We start from the raw sequence: 16,154 nt of genomic DNA on the forward strand, positions 1-16,154 counted from the left end.
TGCAATTTGTTAATGTGCTATATCACATTTATTGATTTGCAGATATTGTACCAGCTTTGCATCCCCAGAATAAATCCTATTTGGTCATAGTATATATATAATCTTTCTAATATATTGCTGGATCCGATTTGCTAGGATTTTGTGGAGGATTTTAGCATCTATGTTCATCAGGGATATTGGCCTGTAATTCTCTTTCTTTGTAGTGTCTTTATCTGGTTTTGGAATTACGGTAGTTCTGGCCTCATAGAAAGAGCTTGGAAGTGTTCCTTTTTCTTGAATATTTTGGAATAGCTTGAGGAGGATAGGTGTTAGTTCTTCTTTGAATGTTTGGTAAAACTCTCCTGTGAAGCCATCTAGACCAGGGGTTTTATTTGCTGGAAGCTTTTTGTTGTTGTTGTTATTTGTTTGTTTGTTTTTTTGTTACTGCTTCAATTTCATCAGTAGTTATCAGCCATTCGGTTTTTCTGATCCTTCCTGATTGAGTTTTGGGAGATTGTATTTTTCTAGGAATATGTACTTTTTTTCAAGGTTGTCTAGTTTGTTCGAATAGAGTTGTTCTTTTATGATCCTGTGTATCTCTGTGAGGTCAGTTATTACATCACCTCTCTTATTTCTGATTTTGCTTTTTGTGTCCTCTTTCTTTCTTGGTGAGTCTGGCAAAAGGTGCATCAATCAAAGGAAATTTTCTTACAGCAATTGTAGTAGCAATGACAACAATATTTTTCTTGTGTCAGTTTTCTAATACCCCAATTTTCACAGGACAATATGAAGAGATTTAGGGAATACCTGCACATTTGACATATTACTTTATAGAAGAGTAACTTTGTGCATATACTCAACAATAAGTGTGTTTATCCTTTGCTCCAGAGAGAGAGAAAGCATCTATAACTCAAAAGGCTATAAGCAAACCTATGAGGGATGGGCTGTTTACTCTTTTCAAGACTGTGCACTATACAAACACCTTGAAAAGGTATTCTGAAACAAACAATAGCAGTGCCTCTATTATTTGATATGATGCAGAAACTTGAGAAAACATGGAGAAAATCTTCCAATAAAACCCATTATCAATGGGACTGTCATAAAAATGACAAGGATTTAAACTTTTTTACTGAGGATCTTTTTTTCTTTTTTTTCAATTCACCAAAAAGAAAAAAGAAAAAAACTTTATATAACAAAAGGTAATTGCTTTGCTTTGTGCCATTTATACTGGACTAGTAGCCCGGTACACAAAATTCGTGCACATTAAAAGGGAATTAATTGCCCTAACCAGTTTGGCTCAGTGGATAGAGCATCGACCTGCAGACTCAAGGGTCCCAGGTTCGATTCCAGTCAAGGGCATGTACCTTGGTTGTGGGCACATCCCCAGTGGGGAGTGTGCAGGAGGCAGCTGATCAATGTTTCTCTCTCTTCGATGTTTCTAACTCTCTATCCCTCTCCATTCCTCTCTATAAAAAATCAATAAAATATATTTTTTTAAAAAGGGAATTAGCAGAGATATTTTAATATTGCTATTTGCCCTTTCTCTATAATAGAAGTGTGAGAGATGAAAGGAAATTAGTAAAATTTATATGAAAATCATATACAAATTTATTAATAAAAAACAGTAACAAAAGGATAGAACAACAACAGAGGCATGATATAGAAATGACATAAACATGATATGAAAACAACAAAAACACGATATGAAAACAACAAAAACATGATATAAAAACAACAGTGATGCAAACACTTTTGATAATAAATCTGGTACCATTACAAAGACCCCATTTATTATTGAGATTTCTCAATAGCATGATGATTGCACCGACTTTCAATTTTAATTTATGACACCGCATTCCTGAAGGAGTAATACTATTAAGAAATTTGATGGGAAATTTTTCCTTTTCAGCATCACCTGTGGAATCAATGGAATCATCACTCAGATATGTGTGAAAATCTCCATCGAGTATATCCAAATTTTCTTCATTTAATTTTTGAACATGCTCATTTTTTGGACAAAGAATTGCATGTTTAGATATATTTTTAATATTATCTATAGCAGTGTTTCTCAACCTTGGCTGCACATTAGAATCACCTGGGAATCTTTTTAAAATCCTGATTCCTGGGCCTCATCCTCTGGAAATTGTTTCTTTGTTATGGGATGGGGCCACGACATTAGTAACAAAGAAACAGAATTAAAACTTTATTGTGGGGAGCTGCTACAGTGTTTTGGACAGTTTCAAACCTTGGACTGATGAGAGGGCACAGTCTTCTCATTGCTACATGCAAGTCCCAGCTTGGAGGGCAGGGCCCTCCCAGCACAATTATAGCCAATAGCTGAGTTGTAAGCTTGAACCTATGGTCCGGCCCCACGTGCCTGAATATTGTAGGCTTGATAGAGTTCAGGTGCATGTAGTTGAGTAGGATTGAAACCCAGGAGAATGTTGTAAACGTCTTGGTCACGCCCTTACTTTGCCTAGTAGCATCTGCTATAAAATAAAGGGATGGCTATGGGCATGGTCGCTGTCTCTCAGAGAAGCAGCGTCCCACTGAGATCCGGCTTTCATTCTCTTATCTGTCTTTTCTAAGCCTTTCAGCTGCCCCCACTCAGGTTCACCCCTGGCTGGTGAAAGATCAGCCTCTAAGCTCTGAGGGCAGGTTCCTGCCTCAAACCCTGCCCTTACAAAAAACAGCTCCGGGAAACAGCTTGGGGGAGGGCGCTGCCGTTGCCAAGTCAACCTCTGACTTCCTTCCGCTTGTTCACGGTTCTGTTCTGGTTGTGATGAACACCACCCATGATTTTTATATAAGTAGATTGTTTATATTTGTTTTCCACAATTGATCAATTCTTGCTTCTTCTTCTTTTTAACACATAGGGAACATCACATTTTTCTTAGTGGATATCCAGGCTTTGTACTTTGAAATATATTTGCAGTAATAACTGAAGTTTTCTTGTTGAAGAAAGCATTCTCTATTTGCGTCATAAACTGTGTGATATTTTATAGTATGACTTATACCAGCAGTGCTCAGTTTGTTTGCTTTATAAATTCAAATTGTCTTTTCTTCTTACCTATTTGATAATGTTCCATATAAATAACAATCTTAAAATATGATATTTAATGATTTGGAAGTTGATAGAGACCATGGAATTCTGATAGTATTAACTATTTTAATGGAAGTTTATGTTTTACCAGATATTTAAGATATGGATAAATATGAAAAGTTTAGCAAATAATGACTTGCTTTCCAAAGCCAAAGAGAAATAAGGCAAGACTTAAGTTAAGCAAATAGGAACACTGATGAGATAGCATTCACCATCTTTTTTATTTTCTTCAGAAATTACTTTTATTTTGTTAAAAATTTCCTTAAGGAGCTAGCAATTATTCATGAGAAGAAAAGTCCAGAAAACAGATTTATGACTATATTAGCCTTGTCCTTAATTAGACATATTAATTATACAGAAAACATTATTCCCTGGAGTGGGTTACCAAACATCTAAGAGTCTGTGAACTTGTTAGAGCTTCTCCCAGCTTGCCTGGCTGCTCCACTGAGCTCACATGATTCAGTTATAAGGATGGACGCATTTTCTTTTTTTGAATTTAAAATTTCACAACAGTCCGGATGCTCTTTCCTGCATGCAGCAGTTCAAAGGCTTTGTTAATTTCATCGAAAGAAAGATTGTGGGTCACAAATTCATCAACTTTTATCTTTTTGGACATATATTCAGACACTAACTTCGGGACACTTCTACACCTTCCCATCCTCCGAAGGCGGTGCCTTTCCACGTGCCTCCTAAGAGGAGCTGAAAGGGCCGAGTGGCGATCTGAGGCAGGCCTTCAGCACAGCTCTCATGGCCTTCACATTACCAACACACGCAAAGGAGCATCTTCTCCCCCATCGCTCATCTCAATGAGCACTTCCTGGATGGGTTTACTTAAGTCCTAGGGGCTGATACATTCGAAGGCTCCAAACTCTTTGGCCTTTGCAAATTTATCTTTATTGATATCCACACCAATGATCCGGGACACACCGGCCACTTTACAGCCCACAATAACCACCGATCAACTCCTCCTAGGCCAAAGACAGCACAAGTAGAGCCAGGCTCCACTTGGCAGTGTTCACAGCAGCACCATAGGCAGTGAAAATGCCACAACCCAGGAGGCAGACTTTATCCAAAGGTGCTAAAGGATCCATTTTAGCAACAGAGATATTAGCCACAACTGTGTATTCAGAGAATGTGCTGGTTCCCATGTAATGTAAACTGTCTTTTCCTTGCAAGTAAAGCTGCTAGTGCCATTTGGCATTAAACCTTTCCCTTGAGTGGCTCTTTTGGCAAAGGTTTGTTTTAGGAATTAGCCAAAATTTGCATTCTCCACATTGAGGGATGTAAAGTGAGATGACTGTATCACCTGCTTTCATTTTAGTAACTCCTACGCCAACACTTTCCACAATTCCAGTACCTTCGTGTCCCAGGATCACGGGAAAACTCCCTTCAGGATCAGCCCCACTCAGGGTCTAGGCATCAGTGTGGCACACTGCAGTGGTAATAATTCGAACTTCATGAGCCTTTGGGGGTGCCACCTCTACCTCCTTTATGGAGAGAGGTTTTCAGCCTCCCAGGCAACTGCTGCCTTGCACTTGACCCTCACCTCGGTGAGGGTCAGTGTGGGTGGACATCCAGGGCTGGCTGCACAGTAGGAACATGGGCCTCACTATCTTTTTTTGTTGTTTAATTTTATACAAATTGATTTATGAAAATAAATTATATTATTGTTATCAGAAGAAGCCTGCATTCTTATCTTAGTCCCCTTATAACCTTATAAGACCAAAGGAGATGATTTAGGCATATAAGAATGTGTCCTAGAAATATGAATAAAATGGTATATATTTTAATGTTATTATCTATATATATAAAAACCTAAGTGACCAAAGGACCGAACAACCGATCGCTATGATGCGCACTGACCACCAGGGGGCAGACACTCAATGCAGGAGCTGTCCCCTGGTGGTCAGTGTGCTCTCTCAGCCTGATTGGCCCTGGTCGCCGGCCAGGCCGAGGGCCCCCACCCATGCATGAATTCGTGCACTGAGCCACTAGTTTTATTATAAATCAATAATTATAACATTATTTGTTATTGCATAGGCCTTTCAATTTTACAAAGCATATTTACAAGAATTTTTCCTCAATCGTCACAATAAAATAATGATATGTGTAATATGAGTTCTCTTTGATAGGTAAAGAAATGAGGTATAGAAATTTTACATAATTGTACTAATATCACATGTGGCTGAATAGCAGTCATGGGATTCATTTCTATATTATCTAAAGGCGAAAAAAGAAAGTAATATATAAATCACAATATATATGTCAAGAGCCCTAAATTTTGGCTTTTTATGGTAATGGTAAATAATCCCCTACCTTCATAACTTTTGCACATTATTCTCCCAAAAGATAACTTGAAAATAGAATTATTTTCCTATTCTTAATTTTACCCAAGTTGAAGATCAATATAATAGCCTCACAGAATATAATAAATAGAGAAACTAGCAGACTTTTGAGACTTTTGGCTCAAGTGGTTCACCAACTAGATTGAACGTCAGAACCACCTGATGAATTCTACAATGTATTGGGCCTGCCCTTTGGATATTTTGATTCACTATACATGGAATGGGGCTGTTAAATCTTAATCTTTATTTTATGTTCTTTAACTCCATTAGGATTCTGATGTAGAAGGCACCTTCCTCTATGTAACACATTTATGAATTGTTTCCATTACATGCCTCCACATTATAATCTTTTGGGTGCTTTAGTATATAAACTAGGAATACCAATATTTCACAGACTTATGTTTCTATATTATGCCTTTATTGTTTTCCATGTTGTTATAAATATGCATACATACATACATACATACCACCGCATGGGTATGTAGGGAGACCCATTTACCTAATATTAGCTATGTTACTTTGATTAAATTATTTAACTTATAAGGCTCTCAGTTTCTTCAATTTTTAAAGGGGGTACTGCTAGCAATCTCACAGGTTTGTTGTGAAGTCTGATTCACAAATGTAATCAAAGTGCTTGGGATATAGCTTATGTTTAATAAATTTTAATAATTACATAATGCTATATCTATATTTTATCAAACACCATATTAATAATCATATACAAAGTGTTAAAATAATGTATTTTAAAAATTTATTATATCTCATTTGCAATCATTATGCTGAACTTATAAGGATATGCTATATTTGTCAACCTAGTAAATTGAAGTATTTCATTACCTGTAGACTAATTTTGCTCATAAAGTTAAGAGTGTGTATTAATCTCTTGAACTATATTGATAGATTATCCAATGTCTGCAGAATTAAAGATATGGCTATGCTTTCATCTTGAGAGAAAACTACCTCCTCAGGTTGTTGAAGTAGCTATTAGAATTTTCAGTGAGGTAAGTTAGGCACACGTCTTGTTCGTATTGGTATTTTTCCATTCCTCTGCTTTCTGCCTTTGCTTGTGTTCATTCTAATGTGAACTTTTGTTTTATTTGGGGTGGAATCCTAGTTAAACTTTAGATGAAATTTTTGATAAAACAAGTTGAAAATATTTTTTCTTAGATCTGGAATAATTATATGGAGTTATTTATATGATTACAGTTTAATGTTTAATTTCCTATTCAAATTTTGATTCAAATGAGTTAAACTAGTTTATTTAGTATACTAGAGGCCTGGTGCATGAATTTGTGCATGGATGGGGTCCCTCTGGGTGGCCTGAAAGGATCAGGCCAAAACCTGCAGTCCAACGCCACCTGCAGCTCCTACTTGACACTCTCACTTATCCTGGACCCACTGTGCCTGCTATGGGCTCGTGCCCAATCAGTCCCTATCAGGAGAGGCTCGCACGGCCACAGCAGCGCTCACCAGCTATGAGTCCTGTGTCTGGCACCCTCCCTAGTGGAGTGGCCTGTGGGATTGGGCCGAAACTGGTTCTCCAGCATCCCCCGAGGGGTCCCGTATTTCGAGAGGGTGCAAGCCAGGCTGTGGGACCCCACCAATGCACGATCGGGGTGGAGGAGAGACTGCAGTAGGGCTCCAGGGCATGTCCAGCCCATCTTGCTCAGTCCTGATCTGCTGGGCCCCAGCAGCAAGCTAACCTACCAGTTAGACCGTCTGCCCCCTGGTGGTCAGTGCACATCATAGCGAGTGGTTGAGCGGCCTTAGCATCTCATTAGCATATTACACTTTGGTTGAATAGTTGACCTGTCACTGGACGACTGGACACTTAGCATATTAGGCTTTTATTATATAGGATTATTTATGGCTATCACCTTACTAAATGACTTTTTAAAAAGTAGATTTGAAAACTTGGGTCTTTCTCTTGTGTTCATGAATGATTGCTGAAGTGGCCTTTATATGTAACATATACTGTGGATTGCAAAGACACTGACTTTGGTCCTTTATTGGGCTGAGTTTTACTACTGAGTTTCTCATAAATATGTTATAAATAAACTGTGCCTCTCACATGCTTCAACCTGATTCTAGGCTGCCCTCTAGTTTGTCTGCCAGAGATCGCTATAACTAAATAATTAAAAATTATATTACCCCATTGTTAGAAGGCACATGTGGCTTTCAATAAGAGGTTATACAAGAAAGCTGTAGAACAACTTGGCAAATATAAAACAATATTTGAATTCAAAAGCATGCCTTTTTCTCTCCTGAAATATGCTTCTTTTTTTTTTCTGTTTGTTTTTTTTTTGCTTCCTATTTCTTTTTTTTTCTTTTTTATTGCTTAAAGTATTACAAAGGGTATTAAATATGTGTCCATTTTTTTCCCCCCGCCCTTGACATCCCCTAGCTTCCCCTATCCCCCAGTGTCTTATGTCCATTGGTTATGCTTATATGCATGCATACAAGTCCTTTGGTTGATCTCTTATCCCCCTCCCTCCTGCCCCCCAACCCTCCCCGGCCTTCCCGCTGCAGTTTGACAATCTGTTTGAGGCAGCTCTGCCTCTGTATCTATTATTGTTCAAAAGTTTATAATGGTCTCTATTATCCATGAATGAGTGAGATCAACAGTCACTCTCAGCATGTGGTTATCTGGTGGACTTTGCATAAATTACATGAATTTATATAAATGCACATAAATACAAGCTAGGTTAAAATAAAAAAAAATGCACTAGGCCTTTATTATAAAAGACTAGAGGCCCGGTGCACAAAAATTTGTGCACTCGTGGGGGTGGGGGGGGTCCCTCAGCCCGGCCTGTGCCCTCTCGCAGTCTGGGACCCCTCGGGAGGTAACGACCTGCTGGCTTAGGCCTGCTCCCGGGGGGCAGAGGGCAGGCCCAATCCCTAGGTGCAGCCCCTGGTCGGGCTCAGAGCAGGGCTGATTGGGGAGTTGGGGTGCTGCCCCCTGTCATGCACAGAGCAGGGCGGATCGGGAGGTTGCGATGCCACCCTCAGTCACGCTCAGTGTAGGGCTGATTGGGGGGTTGGGGCACCATCCCCTGTCACACTCAAGGCAGGGTTGATGGGGAGGTTGCGGCGCCACCCCCTGTCATGCACAGAGCAGGGCCAATCAGGGGGTTGGGGCACTGCCCACTGTCACTCACAGAGCAGGGCCCATCAGGGGAGTTGGGGCTCCGTACCCTGTCACGCACAGAGCAGGGTCGATCAGGGGGTTGGGGAGCTCCCCCCTGTCACGCACAAAGCAGGGCTGATCAGGGGGTTGGGGAGCTCCCCCCTGTCACTCACAGAGTAGGGCCGATAGGAGAGTTGGGGCACCGCCCCCTGTCACACACAGAGCAGGGAGGATCAGCGAGTTGGGGCGCCGCACCCTGTCACACTCAGGGCAGGTCCGATGGGGAGGTTATAGCTCTACCCCGTCACACATAGAGCAGGGCCCGTGGGGGGGGGGGGGGGGTTGAGGTGCCGCACCCTGTCACACACAGAACCACAGGGCAATCAGGTGGTTGGGGAGCTCCCCCCTATCAGGCACAGAGCAGGGCTGATCAGGGGGGGTTGGGGCACCTTCCCCTGTCACGAACAGAGCAAGGCAGATAGGGAGGTTTTGGCCCCGCCCCCTGTCACACACAGAGCCGCAGGGCGATCAGGGGGTTTGGGCGCTGCCCCCTGTCATGCTGATCCCGGTGCTAGGAGGCATATTACACTTTTACTATATAGGATAGAGGCCTGGTGCACAGGTGGGGGCCGGCTGGTTTACCCTGAAGGGTGTCCTGGATCAGGATGGGGATCCCCACTGGGGTGCCTGGCCAGCCTGGATGAGGGGATGATGGCTGTTTGTAGCTGGTCACACACCCTTCAGGGTGGGGGTCCCCACTGGGGTGCCTGGCCAGTCTGGGTGAGGGGCTGGGGGCTGTTTTCAGGCTGACGGGTGACTGAAGCTCCCAACCGCTCCTTTTTTTCTTTTCTTTTTTAATTCTGGGGCAGCTTTCGCTCTGAGGCTCCAGTTCTTAGGCCTCCGCTGCTGAAAGGAGGTTTCTGGCCTTTGTTTACCTTCTGTATTTGAAACAATGTTGCGATCCTGCTGGCTGAAGCCTGGCGACTAAAACAGGTTTCTGGGGTTTTGTTTAGCTTCTATATTTGTATCATAGTTGCTTAGAGTTGCAGCTCAGAGGCCGGCAGCAGCAGGCGGGGAACGTTGGAGTCCTCCATCACTGAAGCAAGCAAGCCTCATGTTCACTTTAAGCTGCCTGGCTGCCGGCCGCCATCTTGGCTGGCAGTTAATTTGCATATCGCCCTGATTAGCCAATGGGAAGGGTAGCGGTCATACACTAATTACCATGTTTCTCTTTTATTAGATAGGATTGCTTTGGATCCCGTTTCATGCAGATGTTATAGGCAGGACTATCTTGATATGATATTTCTATCTTCTCAGTAACTAAATTCCCTTGCAGATGCTGAGAGTGGAATAGTCTTATGTAATGTTTTATGTTAGGTATGGTTTTGTATAGTTATAAGAACAGTATTTTAGGTGCTAATCAGGAGTGAGAAAATACATTTTTTGTAAAAAATGAGAAACTTGAAAGAATTAAGAAAACACTATTTACATGTTAATATCCCATTTATTGCATGTGGGTTAGAAAATAGTTGCGGTAAATCAGTAGAAAGAAAGTTTCTTGGAATCTGCCTGAAGAATTTAAAAACTACACTGCACATTCAGCCATACCCACTATATTACCTAACATTTTTTTATATTTACTGGACCCCTGTTCTTTACCTTAGTTGAATTAACACAGATATCAAAGGGTGTTTGCAGATAATAAAGATTATCCCTTTCATTTGTTAATGGAGGGAGAGGGTCTTGCCTCTCAGGCTGTGAGTGGGAGTGGATTTCTTGTAATATCCCCAAAAAAGGAATTACCTGACACTCACATGGGAAGATTAGATACAATAGAAGGCTTTATTTCCATGGAATTATACCAAAAGTTTCATTTCCCTTTGTCCTGCAATTGGAGAAGTGAAGCTGGGGCTTCAATAAAGCTAAAATCCGAGACAGAGTCCAGAGTTTCCTTTCCATGTTGGAGCTGGGTCCAGTGCAGCATCAGCCTATCTTTGCTTATGTTTCCCTGCTGCAGTACGATAATCCATTGCCTGTGGGGTCCTCATGGCCATAGGCTATAGAGGTGAATGCAAGGAAACCAAGAGAGATTCAAGAGCACAAGAGAGATCACTCCTTTATTTAGGAGATTATGTGTTTCCATATTTCCATGGTCTTGCAGTGGACATGCCCATTCTGGTCAATTATTTCTGTTCTCAGGTGTGACTGACAGACCAGTACCTTCCCTATGTCAGCCCAACTTTACTGGGCATGCATCCATCTTTCCTTTGTTGGATCCTTTCCCTCAGTGTTTTGCAGGAAATAAGCTGGTGATTCCCTGCGGGAGTGCAAAGTTGCAGCTTCCTGGTGAAGCTGCTTAACTGACATGCCTATAATGTCTGGACTTCCCTTTACTCATGTCCTATTATTAATAATTAACTAATTACAATGGTATCATTTCAATTCTTGAAATGTATATATCAAACATGGGAATAAAAACCAAAAAGAATGTCTATGTCTCTTTTATGTTTTTCAAACAGTTTTAGAAGAGCTCCTTATTGCATTTATTTGATGGCTTCAGGAAGAGTTCTTCTAAGAGATTGTATTTTCGTAGAAGTTAGAGAACTCTCATACAAACTTCTAATTAACACCTAAATTCTTACTTTTAGAAGAGACAGAGACTTTCTTTGCATAACAATGTCTGGGGCATTTGCAAATCTCAGCTTGCTTCACATTTTCCAGGGGTTGCAGTTCTTGGGACCAGAAATGCATGTGAAAGCACATTTATTACAGTCAGAGAGGAGGAACAGTTAAACTAAAAATGATCTCTGATTGAGAATAGCAACATTAGATGTCTGACATCTGTTTCTCTACTTGTTTTAAAACTCAACGTAGATGAAGCATTTTAAATCATAATGAATAAGCATACTCTATTCAAGACACATGATTATAAAGAATTCAGTAGCTTCATTTTACAAGTAACTAATTTTTAAACAGAGAACCATTATAATACTTGACAAAAACTGAGCAGTTCATGTATGTTAAAATATGCTTTTAAATGTTTTGAACCCCAGCTGTTTCTTTTTTCTGTTCTTTGTAAGAATATGTCCAAAATTTTGGATACATTCACATAACGTTTTCATAAATTAAAAAAAAAATAACAAAAAACATTTGGGGGATGCTTTTATAAAATTTGAAACAATAACTTCTACTTTTGCTGAAGTATTTCCTTACCAAAATAACTATTTTGATACTGTACTTTTGATTCATTAGAACTTCATTATGTTTTTATAAATTATTATTCAAATACTAACAGTGAAGATAGTCATTACTATTTATGATTACTTAGAGCTCTCAGTTGCTTATTATTACTGTACAATAATTTATTACTGCTTTATTTGTGGGGAGTTATATATAAAACCAGTAATATATTAAACCCTAATTTCCATTCTAATATAAAGTGAAAAAAATAATCTGAAAGTGATAAATTTTTAGTGGCACCAATCACTGTCACACATTCTAGGCAAATGATATTTTTAGAGAAGTCTTAAGAAATGTAATAAATTATGAAGGAAAATTGTTTTTTTTCATATAGGAAAAACTGCTGGGTGTAATTAGGAGAAAGGAGACTTCTCAGCAGAGATGTCTGTTTACATGTCTGATATCTGCCATGGATTTCTCATGAGATTTTTGGTAAATTATGATTTGCTTTCATTTATTCATTTAAAAATAATTTTATAAATTTAGCTTCCCTATTTTTCAGTGCTGATAGGATCAAATGAGATATTTTGTTAGACATTTGAATGTGCTATACTAACAAGGCATGTGTATGTGAGTGCATAATAGGTTGTATGTTTGCTGGTGATGTTATGTTATTTGACTACTCTCTGGCTAAGAATGTGATGTGGTTTCTAACTTATTTAAGTAAGTTATCATATTTTGGGTATTGAAGTTATAACTAAACTATTTTGGTCTTTTAAAAATGTGGCAATATACTAGATGCATAATATTAATTATGAATAGATAATAAAGAAGATTAAATTAGCACAAGCAGGTTATATATAAGTCACACTGCCTGATAAAAGCTAACATTTTAATAGTGTTTGGTATTAGTAAATGATTTAATTATTAAGCTGACACTATGGAATAGGTACCAATAATCCTCATTTTCAGCTGGGGCAGCCAAGGCTTGGAAGGTATTAAGGAAGTTGTCTGAGATCAAATTGTGAATATCAGGATAGAAACTGACTGATTCTAGAATGCATCCTCTTAAGTGTTTTATTTTGCTAATATTCTAATGCATACATTCACTTCCTCATTAACATTTATGTATGGTACAATTATCTAAGACTGTCATTGGGATTATGTTTCTTCACTCAGAATACCTGCATAGCAATCTAATATGATTGGGTAAATAGAAAGTTAAATAAAAATTACTAAAATGAAAGCACATTAACATAAAAAGTGTCTCCTGTGGGTTTTTCTTGCTCAATTATTAGGTAACATTTAAGTGAATTTGGGAGCTGAAAAAAATTTTAGTGACCTTAAGTGTATTTTATGCAAAGGATATTATTCAGAGGTTCATCTTAGTTTTAGAAGTAATATTTGGAGCTTAGTGGAATCTAGCTACAGCTGCAGCAGAGCACAGATATAGTATAACTCCAGATTAGACTGATTTGCCCCTGACATTAACAGCAGCCTGACAAGAGAAGGATGTGTCCTTGCTTAGAATACAATGAGCTGTGTCATTTATTGCATAAGGAGAGGTAAAATATAAGACTTATTGTGCACAGGGATGGAACAGGATAAATGGAAGTGTACTGTTGTTTTATAATGTAGTATAAAAATAGTCAAAGGTGTATTGTGATAAATTAAAGATACATATTGTGCTTTCTAAAATAACACATAAAAAACACAACAGATTATAGCCAAAATGTGAAAGAAAAAACCCTCAAAATATTTGTGTCATCCAAATTGTAACAGGAAAGGAGAAACAGAAAAGTAAAGAATATGTGGAATAAATAGAAAACAAAGACATAAAATGACAGATCTAAATATCAATAATTGCACTAGGTAGAACTGGAATAAATATTTTAATTAAGAGAGAAATGCTAGATTAGGTAAAACAGCAAGATTTAGCTATGTGCTGTGTAATAAAATTGTACTGTAAATATATAAAGGGGTTTAAATTAGTGAAAAAGTGTATCATACAACACTGAGTATAATAAAGCCATTGTGGCTACTAGTATATGAATTTCAAATAAGATATACTTCAAACAGAATACATACTACCAGAGAAAAGAGAAGCACATCATAATGATAAAAGGATCAAGTCATCAAGAAGTGATAACAATTCAAAGTATATTTGTTTATGATAAAATTTCAATAACATGAAATTAAAGTTGGGAGAAATAATGGAAAAAAATAGACACAACCATAATCGTAGTTGGAGATTTTAACACACCTCTCTAGTAATGGGTAGAACAAGTAGACCATAAATAAATAAATAAATAAATAAATAAATAAATAAATAAATATCAGCTTGACTTTGTTGGCATTTACATAGCACCCCATTCTACATCTGCAGAATGCACATTCTTTAACACCGTAGGCATTGTTCACCCAGATAGGTCATATTATTATCTATAAAGGAAGACTCAATACATTGCAAGAAATTTAATTATGTAAAACATATATCTAAATCTGATCATTATGTTAGAAATCACATGGCTTCAGTGTTATATTCTATATTTAATAGACAATAATTTTAATTACCTAAATCCGTAAGATTCAATTTAACAAAAGTGACTGAAAAATTATGTGAAATGGAAACAAACGGAGATTTAAATAGTAATGGATTAGAAGAATCAATATTGTTAAATGCACATTCTCCATAAATGGATATATGAGTTGAACAGAATACCAATCAAAATCCCAGTTGGAGTTTTTAAAGAAATGGATAACCTTATTCTAAAATTTACCTGGAGAAGCAATTTTCAAAGTATAGAAACATTTGGAAGACCTGCACTACCTGATTTCAACAGTTCTACTAAAGCTACAGCAGTAGGAATGTGAAGATCAATGCAACAGATGGAGAGTTCAGAATTAGACCTATGCATAGCTAGTCAATTGATTTTGACCAAGGCACCAAATCGATTCAATGAGCGAAAGTCTTTTAACAGATGGTGCTAAATAAAATAAATTTCTACATAAAAACATGAAGTTTGATTGTTCCTCACCCTTTTTGCAAAAAAGTAACTTCCAATTGGCCATGGATATAATCCAAAAGCTAGCCCCAGAAAGTTTCTAGAAGAAAACACAGAAATATATACATATTACCTTGGGGTAGTCAAAGATTTCTTGATTGAATTGAAAGATTAGTAACCATAAAAGAAAACAATGATAAATAGGAGTTTATTAAAACTTTAAGTTTGTTCTCATCTAAACAACATTAAAAAATGTAAGTTACATATTAGGGGAAATTATTAGGAATATGTAGATCTAATAAAGCACTCATTCAAAACACATAAAACTCCTATAAATCCTTTTTTTTTTAAAAAAAAAAAAAGGGTGTACATTTCAATTAGAAAGAAAAAGGTTAAAAAACTTGAGCAGACATTTCACAAGTGAGGTATAAAATGGCCAACAAATGTATGAAAAATTGCTCAATATTTTTAATCATGAGGACAATGAAAATTAAAGCCACAATGACATCCATTTTTTTATCTGCTGACAGTGGAGAGGGTACAAAACTACTAGGAAGCTCATACATTGCTGACAAGAAGTATAAAAGTGTATCTACTTTGGAAGACTGTTTGCAATCTTTTATAAATCAAGTATCTATATTTACCTTATGACCAGGTGATTCTATCTGTAGGTAGTAACTTATTTATGATAGCCCCTAACTGGAAACAACCCAAATATCTGTCAATAGGAAAATGAGCAAGTTGTGGTGGAATACTGCTCAGCAACTCAAAATACATTAATTCCTAAAATATGCAACAACATATATGAATCCCCAAAACATAATGTTAAGCAAAATACAGCAGAATCAAAAGAAGACATGTTGTATGATTTATATAAATTCCAAAAACAGACAAAACAAATATACAGTAATGCAAATCTGAATAATTAGTGCCTCAGGAGTGATGACATTGACCAGAAGGTTGCAAAATGAAATTCTCTGGAGTGATGAAAAATTTATTTATTTTACCTTGCATGATTGCTACATGTGTACAATTGGCAAAACTCATTGAATAAAACATTTATTAACTGAAGTAAAACAGTCTTTATTTATGTATGACATAGTAGCGATTAAAAAACTCTCAATGGGACCTATCTAAAAATTAAACTAGAGTTAATGAGTGAATTTATCAAGGTTGCAGGATATAATATCAGTAAACAAATGTAATTCTATTTATATAATCAAACTATATAATTAGAAAATATAAATATTAAAAATGCATTTTGAATAAATTTAAAACATCCAAATGAAACAAATTGTACATGAATCATATCCAAATAAAAAAATACATAAAATTAAAATACAAAGAAGTAAAAGGTAAACAATGGAAAAATTCATGTTTCCCCATATATTTTAGTTGGTTATTTGATGAAATAA

At 37.5% G+C, this 16,154-nt stretch overlaps 1 protein-coding gene and 1 pseudogene across 10 annotated transcripts in view; one reads left to right on the top strand and one right to left on the bottom strand.

The window, feature by feature from the left end:
- Positions 1–16,154, top strand: part of ROBO2 (roundabout guidance receptor 2) — a 1,562,785-nt gene that overhangs the window by 47,975 nt on the left and 1,498,656 nt on the right. The gene's annotated exons all lie outside the window — the stretch shown is intronic.
- On the bottom strand, positions 3,579–10,513 carry LOC118677562 (annotated as a pseudogene).

The sequence above is a fragment of the Myotis myotis genome, unplaced genomic scaffold (assembly GCF_014108235.1).
Source record: "Myotis myotis isolate mMyoMyo1 unplaced genomic scaffold, mMyoMyo1.p scaffold_m19_p_2, whole genome shotgun sequence".
In the NCBI taxonomy this organism is placed as follows: domain Eukaryota; kingdom Metazoa; phylum Chordata; class Mammalia; order Chiroptera; family Vespertilionidae; genus Myotis; species Myotis myotis.